The sequence below is a fragment of the Periplaneta americana genome, chromosome 3 (genome assembly GCF_040183065.1).
Source record: "Periplaneta americana isolate PAMFEO1 chromosome 3, P.americana_PAMFEO1_priV1, whole genome shotgun sequence".
In the NCBI taxonomy this organism is placed as follows: domain Eukaryota; kingdom Metazoa; phylum Arthropoda; class Insecta; order Blattodea; family Blattidae; genus Periplaneta; species Periplaneta americana.
Window position 1 is genome coordinate 118,371,519 of NC_091119.1, and position 17,084 is coordinate 118,388,602.

The 17,084-nt window shown below is 34.9% G+C and overlaps 1 long non-coding RNA gene across 1 annotated transcript in view; it reads right to left on the reverse strand.

Moving 5' to 3' along the window:
* LOC138696436 (uncharacterized) overlaps positions 1–8,528 on the reverse strand; it is a 32,877-nt gene extending 24,349 nt beyond the window's left edge. The window contains exons 1-2 of the long non-coding RNA XR_011331381.1: positions 8,453–8,528; positions 5,962–6,084 (exon numbers count right to left, since the gene is read on the reverse strand). This is a non-coding gene — a long non-coding RNA (uncharacterized lncRNA). The remainder of the gene's footprint in view (positions 1–5,961; positions 6,085–8,452) is intronic.
* Positions 8,529–17,084: the final 8,556 nt, after the last annotated feature.

A 17,084-nucleotide genomic window follows, 5' to 3' on the forward strand; every position in this document is an offset into this window, starting at 1 on the left:
TTTCAGTGCGACTAGCATTTGTAATGGCCATATTAAAATTATGATCAAGGACAGTCGCTCAAGGTAGCAGACTGCGTGTTTTTCACATTCTTAACTCTATTTTATACAAAGCAGTAGGGAAAAAAAATATTTTACACACATCAAAAAGCAATTCAATGATACTTTTGTCATATTGCTAATGTAGTATGTGAATGTACGTAAGGCGAATGAAAATAATACTGTATTAATTCTAAAATATATGTCTCTCAAAATATTGTTCATGTCAGAAAATGTGTTACTACGAAATTCTAACTACATAATCACGTCGCCAATGTAATATGTTATGCGATGTGGAAATAACAATCTATTAATTTCTAAAAAATAAAAACTTGTATATACGTCCCTGAGAATATTAGTCTTTATGTTAAAAAATGACTTATTGCGAATTTATATTGTATCTGTATTCTGTGTATAAAATAAGAATTAATATAATATGTTCTGAATTTGTGAGATATAGTTTCTCAAGTCATATTAAAAAATAGGCGTACAGCTGTCAACGGGTAAAAAATCTTTCAATATAAATTAAATTATATACGTGTATTGATTCTTTGGTATGATCGATAGAGAGAGAAATTTTGGCTCTCGATGACACCCCAACGGGTTCAGACTGGGAACAAGGGAATTCCTTGTTTATTGTCACCTGTCTCTGAAATGCAAGTGAAAGCACACAGACATGAAATTACGTGAAATGCACAGCTTCATATCAATGTACAGATCTTATAATTAGTTTATCTCTGCCTTTGTGCAACGTCACATTTACGGGGGAGGAAAGGAGACGGCAGAAATATTGTAATGCTTTTTAATACCTTGACTCCCATGACTAAGATAGGCCACTTGAAATTTAACAGTCACTGACCGGCAGAGATAAAATGTAAGATCTGTAGAACATTGATACAATGCTAAGTGGGCCTATAGGGACCGAGGAGTGTATCTTTGTTTTGCTGAACTTCAAGACAATGCTAATTCATTTAAAATTTGTGTGACTGTAGCCTGTATATTATATATTCGTTTGGTTTTACTTTATTTATAGTTTGGTTTCTTTATTATTTTATTTGTATTTCTGGTGATGTGGACGAGAAGGCCTGATGGCCTTAATTACGCCAGAAAAAATAAATAAACACACAGACACACACACACACACATATATATATATATATACACAGTATATATGCATACAAATTAAAACACATTTGAAAGTAAGGCAAGTGATGAAATATTTCCTTTCGTTGCCTGATCTGTAGTTGTTTTAAATTGAGTTAATCTTTTGAGGCATTTGGCTCAGAAGTTCATTAATTCATGTAAGTGACGCTATGTAAAGATTCATCTTTATGGACGAGGAAAGCTTATTGAAGACAATTCGTTTTGATTGTCTATAGTTGAGTTTCTGAGATTTCCGAAAAGTCTAACAACCAGTTTAATAAAAAAAGAAGCAAAAAGGACAACCCGGGCAACGCCGGGTGCTTTCAGCTAGTCCTGAATATGTGAGAGTTTTGTTAGTAATTTATTTCCTAAGAAGATGAAAGCTTTGTTTTGACAAAATGACACAGTTTATGGAACCTACAGACCATTTTACAAATTCAGTTATTGTGTTATTAATATGCAATATTGTCTAACAACAAATTATTTGAATAAAGCATAAAATACTTCTTACTCCTTTCATATTTTTATTAAGTATTAACTAAAACTGACTATAAAAAATGTGAATAATAAAGATAATTCGTAAATCATTAATCAGTGTAATACATTATAGATAAATACAAGAAATCATGATACAAGGCAAAAAGGCAAACATTTTAATTGTTTAAAGCAAAGTAATACCAATAGTTTTTCCTCTATTACCCTCATATAAAGAGTTGACTCAGAGTAACACTTTACATTGTTTGAATAGTAAAATGCTTATTTTAACTTAAAAAAATAGGATCACGAATTTTTTTTAAACGTCTATAGCTACTGTGTACAATACACATAACTTCTACAGTTAGATTTACTTGAATGTTTTCAATCTGTCACATTTCTTCAAGAAATTCCTATGTTAAGTATCCAAATAGAAAAGTATTCTAAAGGAATCAATGCAGAATTCTATTTCACTCTGAGCCACTTCGGCTACTTATTTATATTAAATCAATGACCTGCATAGGCCTATTAATTTTTACAGATAATGATGACTAAAGACAGGAATTCTGAGATGAGCAGGGCATGTAGCACGTATGGGCGAATCCAGAAATGCGTACAGAGTATTAATTGGGAGGCCGGAGGAAAAAAAACCTTTGGGGAGGCCAAGACGTAGATGAGAGGATAATATTAAAATGAATTTGAGGGAGGTGGGATGTGATTGTAGAGACTGGATTAATCTTGGTCAGGATAGGGACCGATAGCGGACTTATGTGAGGGTGGCAATGAACCTCCGGGTTCCTTAAAAGCCGTAAGTAAAGACAGGAATTTTGGCAGAATGCCTTTTTAAATGTGTTACTTCTAATTTAATTTAAAAGTGAATAAGTAGAAATTAAATCTTTGTGATTTAGATTGAAACAGTCAAGTTTTATTTTACCCTTTTCTGCCTTTTCAATATAAATGCTTAATTTACGAAATAAATGCCTTTTATTACCTTACCGTAATTTTATTATTCATTTGTTGTCGTTTAGTCGACTGTTCGAAGACAGATTTGAATCTTACAAGTGACACCAACAAGGTATAATGAGGTGGGGTGGCTAGTTCCTTTCCCCTATTATTAATTTATTATTTAAAAACATTTTAATTATTCCATTTATTATTAAAAATGTCTACCGTATTGTAATTTATTTCTGTAACTGCAATAATGACATTACCGATGCCTCCCAGTGAGTTCACATATCCTTTAAAAGCAACAAAGAGTGTAAAAATACGGACTTATGAATAGCTCTGTATAAACGGAAAAGTTTATATTACTGCTTGTTTTAGGGTCCCTTCAGACGAGATCACTTTAGTGGAGCGTTAGTAGCGCTACTTTATAAATTAATTTTTTGTAGAGAATTTTTCAGTCTCCCAATGAACATGGACGTAGAAGGAAATATACTTTTGGCAACTTTGCTCAAACGGAGAAAGAATAGACGTAAAAACAGAAGAAGAGTCTGGGTTCATTCATTAGTTTTGGAAAGACTGAATCGAGGACTATTCCATACCTTGTTTGATGATTTACATCAGGATGATAAAAAAATATTGTTTAAAATTACGAAAATGAGGGACAATATGGAATAAAACATATTTTTGTTTAATATTTAAGAATTAAAAATTAAATATAATAGGCAGTAAATATGAAACCATTCATAGCATGTAATTCAACCAAAAGGCTATACTATATACAATATATGTCTGTAGTGTAATGGTAAAGTCAAAGACCGTGGAGTAATTTTTATCTCTTTGATAATTTATTTACATTATTTTAGATGCGTTATTTTATTTTAACGTAAAATAAAGGAGATTCTACTACATAAATAATGTATCCGTAATTCGCACTAGTCCAGTTATTTAGTTGTCTAGATTATTATTATTATTATTATTATTATTATTATTATTATTATTATTATCGTCATTCTATATTATTCTGTTGTAACATAGCTTGTATACTGTCGTGACGATGTAGATGTAGGGAATTGGTGGCCCAATAGTCGTCCGTTAGCAGCATCACGAACACGCTACTCACGCGCCACTAAAATAGTGGCCTGGCTGTGGCCCCGTCTGAAACCTAGCATTTAATTCTATGTATCGCAACGAGAAGCGCTACTTTTAGTGGCCGCCACCAGCGGCGAAGCCAACCACTCAGAGCGTCTGCAGCGCGACTGATTCTGTAGCTGTGGCTGTGTCTGAAGCCTCCATTTAAATACATTATTCACTAGCAGCAGCGCTTCTAAAAGTGGCCTCGTCTGAAGGGACTCTTATACAGTACTTGCCTTGTAGTCAGTTCATACTTCCTTTAAAAGCAACAATGAGAGCTGTAGTTAAAGATATAACGGTAAAGGTTTAATTTACTTCTTGTTTTATCTTCCAGTTTACATTGCCAGTGTATCTTACGTAGAAAATAGCAAAGTTACGTTAATGCACTTGGAGCCGACGCATTTTCAAATAACGGCAAAATTCTTCTTTGCAAAGTATGTGAACAGTCAGTGAACTATGAAAAGAATTATTTAATACCTCAACATATCATTAACCAAACACAAAAAGGCTCTTTCCAAGGTTACTGGGAAGAAGATGATTTCTTTACTTCTAACGGTAAATGCAACATCGAGTTAACAATTACGGTTTGCTTTATGTAAAGCTTTCCTTGATGTCCTTTATGGAAACTAGAAAATTATACATTAAACAGCTTTTGGAGAAGTACACCACTGAATCTATACCTAATGAGTCAAGTTTGCGAATATCTTACGTAGGGATAGTGAATGTTATGATGCTTCAATGAAAATTTTCAAGATAAAATTAAAATTACAGTAAGCAGATATGAATCTCACTCGATTCGTCGACTGATTCTACAAGTCGCTTTATTGAAAATATCATTACTGGAGGACCACTAGATCCTTCTTCAAAAGAGAAATCAATGAAATTGTTCCTCCTTACAACAGAGTGTCTGGGAAAGGTTGACAGTTCAACTATCTCGCAGTTATTCACAAATTCATTAAAGTTATTGTGGTCTTAAGAATTCATTTTCATATTATATGAAAAAGGCAGGAAGTACTATTTCCAAACATGCTTCATGTGACTTGTGTAGCACACGGTTTCTGTAGGGTGTCGGAAGAAGTACGATGTTTGTTTCCGGATCACAATTGATTTCCAGTAATTAAAACGATCTTTCTGAAAGCCTCGTTACGAATTCATACATTTAAAGCCATTGCTCAAGATATATCCCTGCCGTCTCAACCTATCGTAACAAGATGGGGAATATGAATTTCAGCAGGTTACTGCTCTTTGCATTTCATGAGTGGTAAACTTTCACAGCAGCTAATAAACTTCTCAAATCTTCGGAGGTGAAAAATGATTTAGATTTCATTGCGCCCGAATTCAATTTCCTGACAGAAGTGTTCATTCGGCTTAAAGAAAGAGATTTGGAAATTGTGGAAGATATAGTGGAACGGCTAGACAGTGTGCAAGGAGAGAAGGAGTTATTGGTAAGGAAACAATGTAAAGGAATGTTTTAGCAAAATTCTGATTTGAACAAACTTTGAAACATTTAAGAAATTGAGGAGCCACTGCGAGAGAGAGCTGTGCCTTAAATTCTGACCAACGAGATTTCACGGGGTTCAGATAGCTTCAACAGTCTGTTGTACTTCTCCCAAACTATATACAGTAAGTAGATGTGTCATTGCATCAGCGAATGCTAGAGCGCTCTGACTAATTCTATGTTACGGAACTTTTCGTAAAAGTCTTCTTTTTCTCCCTTTATGGTTGTTGTGACTTTACTCCCCTTTGGAGAGGACCCCTTGATTCTATGGGGTGGCAATTTTATTATAGTAGAAATAGACTCTTCTGTATTGCTCTATTTGATATTTGCCCCAATAACTTCTGTGAATGTTGAGAGGTCATTTTCTCAAATGAAAACTGTGTTATCTGACAGGAGATAAAGAATGACAGTAGAGAACTTAAAAAAAACACATAAACACATTTGGTTGACCAGTACGCCAGACAATTAGTCTTTATTTTGTTTTCAAGTGCAGCTAGAATTTTATTTAAAACTTTAAAATTACTTACAATTAAAACATACAATCCACTACATTGTTAAAATATGTTGACTGATTGCAGTAATCTAGTAAATAATAATTTAGTATACGCCTAATACTGCGTATGTTTTCCTGTGTTGCCCTTTTTTTGCCTAATTTTAGTTGTTCATAAAGTCATTTTGCCGCATATTGAACAATTTATAATGTCTAGTGATTGAAATTTCAATAAATTACTTACATCTACACTACATAGTCCAGGTCTAGTCACATCCCACGCCTCAACAGGATCGGGTTGAGGAAGTGCATCTGCGAATTGTATTGCCCCAACTACTGACAGCACTATAAGGCTGTACAGGAGAGCCTGTTAATAGGACAAAATAATAGGCTACAATTGATTGTTTTAAACAAATACTCTTAATTTATTAATTATTTTATGTAAAAGCCGTCTATGTGCTTATCAAAGTACAAAATAGTCATTAAATACTATAGTACATATATATATATATAAGAAATCAATGATTAATGTTTTCGGCAATATTTTCCATCTTCAGATCAACGATATAACACACGATTGTGAGACACAGCAATTCATAGTTGGTTAGGAAGTTCAATGAACAATATAGACCCTATACAAGTTGCACACAGGATAAAATATATGGTTAAAATTTAACGTGATGAATAGATTAAAATTAACAAATTATGTGGCTAGCAGCTTTGTATCACTGTGAAAGTAGTTGTACATTTTCTTCCGATGGAAGGTATTCTCACACGCTGAGGGAGCCAGCTTTGTCGACTTTGTGAAAACGAATCGAATATTGTAAAGAGCTAATTCGGGTTATATGTTTTTGTTTCTTACGTCTGTGCAGAGTACTGCGTGCTGAACACGTTGTTATGTCTCTCAAGTCAGAATATTAACAAATTTAAGCATGTATTTTTATTTAATTTCAAGAAAACGTAATGGAACACACAAATATTTATTTAAACTGATATTAACTCTTTGCTAGATATACCTATTGATGTAATTGTTTTCGTAATTTTACTAACGATATAAGCAGTATAACGCAAATAAAATAAGAAAAGAAATATTTTTTTTTCTGGGAAAACTATCAAGTTTTTACTCTATGTTGAATGGACATTTTTTTTATCCTGTAGATCTTCCCCGACAACTGTGAAAAGGACGGCACTTATACCCCTTACACCCTGTATATGTACTATAGTACTTAATGACTATTCTGTACTTTGACAAGCACATAGACGGCTTTTACATAAAATAATTAACAAATTGTTACCTGCTTATCGGACTGTTACTAACATGATCGTAAAAATACTCTTAAGTTAATTGTTTAAATTAAATCCGGATTCTTGCTAGAAATATCAGAAAATTACATTCATGAAGTTAGATATCGCTGTATCTTCTTAAAGAGCATGACCGAAACGATAGTCGGCGATCTGATGGATATCAGACTGTGTCTAAAACCATAACCTCAATCAGGCAATTTGTCCCAACCAGGATTCAAAAGACAAATGTATTAAATATGTTTATGAAACTGATCCGATATTAATCCTACAAAATAACGAGCAAATGAGAAATGTAGAATGCATTTCTTTAATTAATTATCTCGTTTATTTATTATCATCATAATCGTACTCCTGCTCCCCCTCCTTTTCTTTCTCCTCATCACCATCATTATCAGCGTCGTCGTTATTGTTGTGGTCATCTTCCTGAAGATGACTTAGTCATCATAATTAAGAAGAAAAACCTACCCAAAAGACAAACAAGATATTGTGATATATTTTTTTTCGTGTGTGATGTATGTTTTGATAAAATAATCTTACTCTTAAAAATAGCTACAATACTGTATCTTAAGGGTGAAGTTGTAAAGTAGAATCTCACGAACTTATATTTTTTTAATTGTGTTTCTGTTTGTCAATGAACGAGAAACGAAGTTGCAAACATTTGAGTAGAAGATTTTCGATAATCCATTCTCAGCTGTTGGTAATTTCTTCTTACAAAATGGAAAATACGTTTGGTATGAAAAGTTAATATCATAAAAACTTATCATCTTTTATTAGTAGGAAATTATGAATTTTTAAAATTCTAGATGTCACTTCTCCAGCCATCGGTGTGGATTATGGGTTTACATGTAATAAAAAATATTAAGAATGTAATAATATAATTAATATTGTATATTGACTTCATGTCGTTGTTTGAAATTCACTTAATAACACACACATACTGAAATTACAAATTACTGTTTATGAATTAACATTATCAATTAAGAAGCAGCTCTTTGCATTCTTCAATAAATATACTAAAACGCAACTTTCAAATCGAATTATTAAATACAGTGTATTATTTCCTAGCCATTTCAGAATCATTCCTGTCATAATTATCACATTTTGCTATTCACTTGTTCGTATAGACCCTGAAGGTATTTTGGCGTTCTTCCGCACCATAGTTTAAAAACTATCAGTAGTAATGTTAGATATTCAAAGCAAGATATCATACACAACATTATTTACTCTTGCGCTGTTCGCTGTACTTCTGTAAGCGTAACGCCGGGAGTCATGTAGGCTAATATTGGTACTCAAAAGTTAAATGTGTGTAAAAAAAAAAAAACAAATTTGTAGAAATATAATGTATTATGGTGTTTGTTACTTAAGAATTCTTCTTGTCTACAAAGTGTGCTAATCAATTCCAATCGATTTGGTTGTTATGAAGTTCCTACCTTGTGGCGCCAGCTTTCTTTTGTGGGCATGGTGCTAGCTTCCAGCCTGCTGAGAACAGTTTGATTCAATGAGTTCAGAGAGAAACGATGATGCTCATATATATTTACAAACAGGCTTGCGTGTCACGTGGAAAGCCGCACAAAGTTCAAAGTGTTGCTAAGTACTTTTTAAAATTACAAATTGAAACATATTGCACTAATAAATTATTAACATGTGTATAGTGAACCATTTGGTGTGTAATTCTCACCGAGACATTTGTGTCTATTTCACTTTCCTTCTTTAATCTTTCTTTCTTAGCTTTCTTATTATACGAAAAACAAAGAGAAAATATAATGATGCTAAAAAATAAAAATATAAAGGTAATTTAACTGAAATATACACTACAGAAAAGTGCTTTTGGCATGCTGTCTCTCTGTCCTTTTACAGCGATTTGTTTTAAAGATAATTGGAAGGGTTCAGTTCACATTCAGAATGCACAAGTTATTTCATCCAGGATTGATGCACACGAAATATAATTTTACTGAAAGTATAATGAGTTTTTATTTGAAATGTATAAAACAAAACAGCGACTTACTTAAAATCGGCTGTAAATAACTATTTTCTCCTTCGTTAACAGAAAACAGACCATAATACAGCTAAAAATATAGACCATTGTGTGTTAAATTTTGTTTTAGGGAAATTACCATATGTACGTAATTTTTCAATTCTTCATTTGTAATGGAGTCGTGATATGTTCTTATTTGCGATTAAACCTGCTTGCTGTTTTCTACTGCAAGAAAAAAAATCTACAATTGAACGTAAGTGAACGATCTTAATCTGCTCTCTACAATAAAATATTGACATGGATATGCAGACACGTGAAAATGCTAATGAGTAGACCTACTTAAAATGAGAGGAAGTCCCATTAGACGCAACGGAAAGAACATTCATACCAGCATTATTATTTTCTGATATACGAGAATTTACTCGAAGATAAAATATCTCCGCACAAAAGATTCTCTTTAATTTTCACTATTTTCTCTGATTGAGAAGTAAATAATAAACATCCATTTTCCTCCGCACATAAGATTATCTTATTGTCAGATAGAAGGCAAGACAACAAAAAGATTAAGCCGTATGTTCTTATTTAATTATTGGTCAATTTGTACGTTTTCTTTGCTGAAATAGACAAGCCACTCAAACGCTTTTCAGCAGGTCCATCTACTCTAAGACCAGTGCGTTACCAGTATATTTTATTACCGTTATACATTTTTGTCAATCCGAGACTGGTTTTATGTTGAAGTGTGTACAATAAAATATCTACATACATGTCGTAAATGTTTTTATTTTATTATTCTATTGTTGTTGTTTAGTAAACTGTCCGAAGACTTTTTGAATATCATGTGACATCCATAAGGCATCACTCATGAAGTAACTAAGCCAGGAGATAATGAGGTACGGTGGTCAGTTTCTTTCCCACCTCATTGTTTTTTTTTAATTGGGGACATATGAATTAAAGTGAAATTTTAATGGCAGGCAGAATAATTATTTCATGCCTCCATGTTAGTTATTGTACCAGTGCACTTTATTTGAACCAGGTATCCAGCTTTGAAGCCGTTAGCCCTGTGAACTCACAATGTATTTAATTCCCCTGTTAAAAGATTTGATTTTACTAAAATATTGACAATAAGCCCCTCATTGCTTTAATGCTGTTCATTAAATACCGTGCTTCCCCTTTTTCTTAGAGGATCGTATATATTCGAGTAAATACAATAATCGCGACGAGAGTAGAAGTTTCGAAGTTTCAGCGTTAATATTATTGGAGTATGGGAGACTGTTGTACCTAGAATCACTTTTCACATTTTATTTATTTATTTATTTATTTTTAATTTTGGGAAATGAAATTTTTGAAATGAAAATATGCTTCAAATAATTATTGAATAATCCTTTACAGCTTGCTACTGGTATTTTGTTGTTTTACGGATTTATTAATGATGAAAAATAATTAAATGAAGGGACATGTAAAGTGTTCCATGGTACAACGGGTTCGTGTACCTTGGAAAATTGGAACACAGGGACTATAGGTGAAAATATAGCTGTAGAAACTCACAATAATTAAAAAAAAAATCATAATTTGCAGGCTTCTCTGATTGAGATTTTATTTCCTGGAGGAGCCACAACTTCTTCAAGGCATCCGGATCAATTGGGATCCTCTCAACTCCAGACTTACTTCATAGTATGATCACAGTCTACTATATACAGTCACGAAGCTTGTGTTTTAAGGGTGCTAGAAACAATAGACTGTGACGGTACTATTTTGCATTGCCTGTAATGAGGCGATATTAGCGATCCTAGTGGTGAGCAACTATCTAATGTTTGCATATTTACTACGTATTGAGCTTCGCGACTGTATATACTAGACTGTGGTATGATCTTAAAATAAAAGAAAAACAAAAATCGATAGCATCATGTACCTTTGAACATGTTCCTTGGTACAAGAGGGTGCACGTTTAAACAAATAATATGACTACCTAAGCCTAAACTAGAGATGAGAATAAATTATGGAATTCAACATATGTATTACTCACTAGACTAGATGATAGGGGACACACCGTACTTGATTGATAGTTAAAATACAATTTGGTTTCATGTTAGAAAACATACAACAATGAAAGAAATATTTACTTTTAGTACCAAAACAATTGTTTCGTCCACAGAGCTCACACTTTGTAATAAATCAAACTGGAACTATGACCAGAGCTACCTTGCGTCTTAATCTACTTCAGTTTGAGTCGGCTAGGTAGCAGCAAAAATAAGAAAAAAAAATTCAAGGCACACTATGCTCAAGGCACAACAGTCTCCCCTACAGTACGATTCTTTCATGACCGTTTGCCGCGCTTGAAGAGCATGCCGGTGAAGGCTAAGGAGAAAGAATCGTACGCTTTTAATAGTATTTATTAAACACGAATATCGTAAGAGCTTTGCATTAACAGAAACTGTATGAAGGACCTCCTATTTAATTTCAGCCAGTCATCCTTGCGATTTATCTTCTGTCTGAAGTAACCGAACAAGTTGTTTCTAAATAAGAAATAATAATGACTTTGCACAGCGCTCTATTCACTAGATCAGTGGTTTAAGATGCGACTCCCTTTTGGGCGAGACTTTTGTTTACGACTCTCCACTACCGTACCGTAAATGTAGTATTGTGAAACCGATCACTTAGTTTTTTTTAACAAAGAACGGTGTACAGACATCGCTGAAAGCATTGTTGATATTCGTGTTTCTAAGAAAAATATTTTGTCAGCAACAATTGATATTTAAATCACGCGCAACTCACTGTGTTCAGTAGCGAGAAGGATTCCTAGGTGTACTACAAGGACATCATTTTATTTTTACTAACATTTCTAATATTAACTTAGCTATACCTTTGGATCAACGGTTGAGAACCGGAAACACCGTTTGGTACCCCCTTCCACGACTGGAGTTCGATGATACTGGCTTAATATACAAACAAATCACTTTACTAGGTATAGGAGGGAAGAAAAGTAATTAATCCATTTACGTAAACTAGGAAATATCACGCTTTTGAGTTTGATAATTTTCATTAGGTTTTTGTTTAATCAAAATACAATACAGGATTAACAATGAGTGTTTTCACTCACGAACTGATCTGTCCATGCGGACGTATTCATTAAGCCTTGGTTTTTCTGAACCGACGCATGCGACGTGCGAGGTGCGAGGCCCGCCTCACACAAATCTGGCCTACATGAGATATAGTGAGTGGTTTCTATGGCTGCGAAGTGCGCAATCTGCGGAGGTTCGCAGAGAGGCCTCGCAGCGTCGTCTCGGACCGAATCGCGCGGCCGGATTTGTGCGAAGCGCGCACTGCGAGGCCTCAGCAAATAGCTTTGGTTCTAGAGGGAAGAAACAATGGTGGGTGGTAAAGAAAAGTTGTAAATTCACATTTTTTCACTCCTTAAATTTAAAGGAATTCACAACTTTTCGATAATTGGTTCTATCTCCCTATTCAGGTGAGAAAATAAGAGGTAAGAAGGGTAGCCTACTCGTCGGAGTCGTTACAAATACCTGTTCTACTTGACTAACCAACAATAGACTGCAAAGAGGGGAATATAAAATACGTAAGAGATGAAAAACAAACATGAGGGTTCACAAGAACGGATATATGAAGAAAATACTGACGTATCTAGAAAAAAATTGAAATTAGATAGCCTAGATAGAGTAGAAAAAGACAGTCTACTGATCGCAAATACTGTGCATGTAGCAGTAAAACCGTATTAATTCACTGACAGTGTTCGTCCCAACGACAGATCCTTCACTGCAAATCTAGCATTATTCAATCTTCCATATTTTATGCCTTCTTCTTAGTCTCCACATATGTTTCAAATATCTTATATTGTGTAACATCTGGTAATTATTTCTGCTCCGAACTTCTTTTCCCGTTCACAATTCCTTCCAGTGCATCTTTCAGTAGGTAGCTTCTTCCCAGCCAGTAACCAACCAATCTGTTATCTGTTCACAGCAGGGATGTTAAATCGCCTGTATTACGTGCTCATATTACAAGCATTACAAATCCAACAAGATTCACTTTTCAGCAAGATAAAGTGCAATCATCGCTCTTAAGGAAATAGTTTGCAGATTCTTGAGAGCACGCAGTGCAGGCGCTTTGATAGCCCTGGTTTACAGATTTTTAAAATCAATCCAGTACTCATTATTATTTTCAGGTGTGGATTCTAATTTAGTGGCTTTCTCTTGAAAACTTGCTTCAAATTTTCTTCTTTCTCTTCGTTCTTCAGTTTATATATATCCAATTTCGTCACAAGAAAAATATTAGAATTAGATACATATAGCGTTGACAAATAGTCTAATGAAGATATCACTGTCTTCTCCACTAACAATGCAGGATAATTTTGGCTTATTCTTTCAAAAGTAGCAAGACGGTGAAATACATTGGACATAACAAGCGCTCACCAACTGATTCACGCGAACTCGCAGGATGAGAAACCACAAGCTTTTCAGCGTCATTGCGAAAATGGTACGCAGGGTGGGGGTTGGTTTTCTGAACCGACGCATGCGAGGTGCGAGGTGCAAGGCCCGCATCGCACAAATCTGGACTACACTAGAGATAGTGAGTGGTTTCTACAGCTGCGAGATGCGCGGTCTGCGCAGCGTCGCAGAGAGGTCTCTCTGCGTCACCTCGGACAGATTCGTCCGGCCGAATTTGTGAGAGGCGCGCACTGCGAGGCTTTAGAAAATAGCTTTGCATCTAGAGGGAAGAAACAATGGTGGGTTGTATAGGAGAGATGTAGATTGGATTATTTTTACATTGCTTAATTGTAAATGAATTCACAACGTTTCGTAGAATGGTTTTATCTTCGTCATAGGCGAAAAAAAGGGGAGTGAGAAGTTGAAGATCAATATGAGAGTTCACATAAACAGATAAATAAAGAGAATAATGAAGTATATGGGAAAATAAAATTATTATAATTTAGATATGTTGAGTAGGGAAAACCTCCATTCACGTCCACGTCGTGGTCCCCGGGGCAGTGTAATCTGTGGTTACACTGAACAAATTTTTATATTTTATCTTGCTCCGAAACAAAAATAAGTGAATATTACTAATAATTATGTGTACCCTAAATCTGAATTTAAAATCCAAATTGCCCCATTACGTACCATTATCCACGGAAAATGAATTTAATTTTTAATGAAAAACTTGTTTTTAATTTTTCACTGCTTCTGGTAAAATGACAATACACTTGGGATTCAAAACGCCTCATAATATTTTAAAAATGTTTACTGGATACAAACATGATGTTATATAGTTTAAAACAGAACAACAATAAACATATTTCATGCATATAATGAGAAAAGTTTTGAAATTTGAACTTACATTAAACGAATTTTCTGGATCACTTCTGTTTATAACTAGACCCGATACTTTCTTTTACAACGAACGAACAATAGTTTCCAAGCATCCTGGATGATGATATTTTTATATCGTCTTTCCATTTCAGATATTTCTTGATGAACTCTTTTCCCATGCTCCTCGCTTACCGCTCCAAGGTTGGGAGAAAAGAAATTCAGATGAGAATGTAATAAGGGTATTTTGAGAGACATATTACACCCCATTTTCTCATATGCACGTGACATGGCTTCCGCAACAAGTTCTATGTAGTTGTCTGCCATAGAATTTCCAAGGAAATTTCAGCATACATCTTTGAAAGCACGTCATGCCATTTTTCTGTAATGGAAAGTTTTTCCTCAAACAAAGAGTCAGCCATAACTTTGTGAATTTGTGAACCGATGAAAATGCCTTCTTTTAATTTACCTTCACTCAAACTGGTAAACTTTTCTTTTAAATACTGAAAACCACACCCTTGTTTATTCATTGCGTATACTTCACGTTGAACTGTTGTGAAATTTACTGAATAGAAGGGACCAATATCTGTTAATTTATTACGAGTACAAAATAAAATGCCAACAACCATAAGAAACCGGAAATAAGTTATAAACTCATAAAATGCATTAGCTTTAGGTGCATTTTCAGATTCAGCGCACACAAAACCATAAGGAACACATTGTTTTAAGTCGGAGCAAAATTCTTATTGTTCAATGTTATAGAAAACGGGAGAGAATGAGAGCGTGGGTCCGTTCCGTACAAACCGGAATCCTCTGGCTATGGGGTCATAACTAGTTAGAAAAGCAGTCAGGTTTAGAGGTTTTAAGGTAACAGTCCCACCACGAAACTCACTCATTGAGGAACTAATGCCCTAGCCTGAGGATATTTTCAAATAATCGAAATTTTCAGGAAAAAAGTCGGAAGCGGTGGAGAGACCAACTTTTAATCAGCGTTCAGTCTGAAGCGGAACAGACGAGAAGGCCTAATCCAAGATAATTAATGATGAGGATAGTGATGATAATGACGATGATGATGGAGTAGGGAGATAGTGTCTACTGGATGCAAATAACCGTGAATCTAGTAGTAGAATAGCATAGGGAAGCGTAAATCTGTAGAAAATGTGTAAAAAAACCGGCAATCATACCTCAGGAAGGTTTAAACTAGGTCGAAGTTTTCAGATGTCCCCATCAAGCAACCGAGTTTAAACTTCCCTGACGTGTGCTGAGCTATCATACAGCAATATTAAAGCTAAATAGAAAATATTACAACGCCCTTTCACGTGATTCGTTTCGCAGCCGGAAGATGTAGGTTAGTTAATTTTACGGCTCTTTATCAATATATTATGGTTATTTAGCGTCTGAATGAAGGTGATAATGCCGGTGAAATGAGTCCGGGGTCCAGCACCGATAGTTACCCACCATTTGCTCATATTTGGTTGAGGGAAAACCCCGGGAAAACCTTAACCAGGTAACTTGCCCCGACCGGGAATAGAATCTGAGCCACCTGGTTTCGCTGCCAGACGCGCTAACCTTTACTCCACAGGTGTGGACCACAGATCATAGAGAACTCTAGTAAGTACATGGGTTGACTGGAGCATGATAACTGGTTAGCAGGAAAATATGCCACTTCAATCCTTGGGAAAGAGTGGTCAGAAAGTTGGTTATGGATATAGTAAATGGTTGGATTATCTACAGAGAAATACATGGACGAGACTCCTGGACCTACTTAGAATCCGATGATACTTGGCTGTTCAATATCTCAAGATGTTTTCGAATTGCAAGAGAATGGGGCGCCCTATTTCATCACCTCGAGGAGTGAAATTTGATATGAGGTTTGATAATAGGGGTCATTTCATGGCAAATCGACCCTCTCAGAAACACTGCCGGATGGAATGGTGTAAATTGAGACCAGTAACATTTCGCAAGAAGTGTGATGTAACACTCTGTCAAAGATGCTTTGAGCCTTACCACACTTGGTAAAGACAGATATTACTAAAATAAGTGTGTTTCATTATTGCTGCAGCATTGTATTGTTGCATTAATTACTAAAACCGTCATAAATAAATTTATTTATATTGGTGTGAATATTTCTGCTTATAATACATTAAATATACAAAAAATATATTTACTTTATTGCAAATGAATACGCAGATATCATAAGTGCCCAGAGATATATTTACAGACAGGGTGATATTCAACTACTTGGTGCACGGCAGAAGAAACAAAATATATTCTTGACATCTTATGGATTAAATTTTTGAAATAGATACATTGTTCTAGTTTTTTAAATAAAAATAATCTGGGCTTTAATTGGTTAATTAAATACAAAATTCTATAGAAGAGATCCCTTGAGACTCCAAAATAACTTTTAACTTTTGTTTCACTATCAATCAGATGGCGGTTTACAAGAATATTGTAAGCACCCTCGCTTTTCCTATTCTTGAAGATATCACTGTCTTCACCAAAAAGAATACAGGATCATTTCCTCTTCATCATTATCTTCCTCTTTCATCATTAGCAAACAGGTGACGAGATCCACCATGCGCTCAGCGACTGATCCACGCGATCTCGCAGCCTGAGAAACCACAAGCCTCGCAGCGTCATTGCGAAGATGGTTCGCAGCGGCGGCCTCGCATCTCGCACGTCGCATGCGTCGGTTCAGAGAAACCAAGGCTTTACGCAGTGCATATTATACTGTCTACAGCACATTGGCGTACAATATAGAGAATGAAG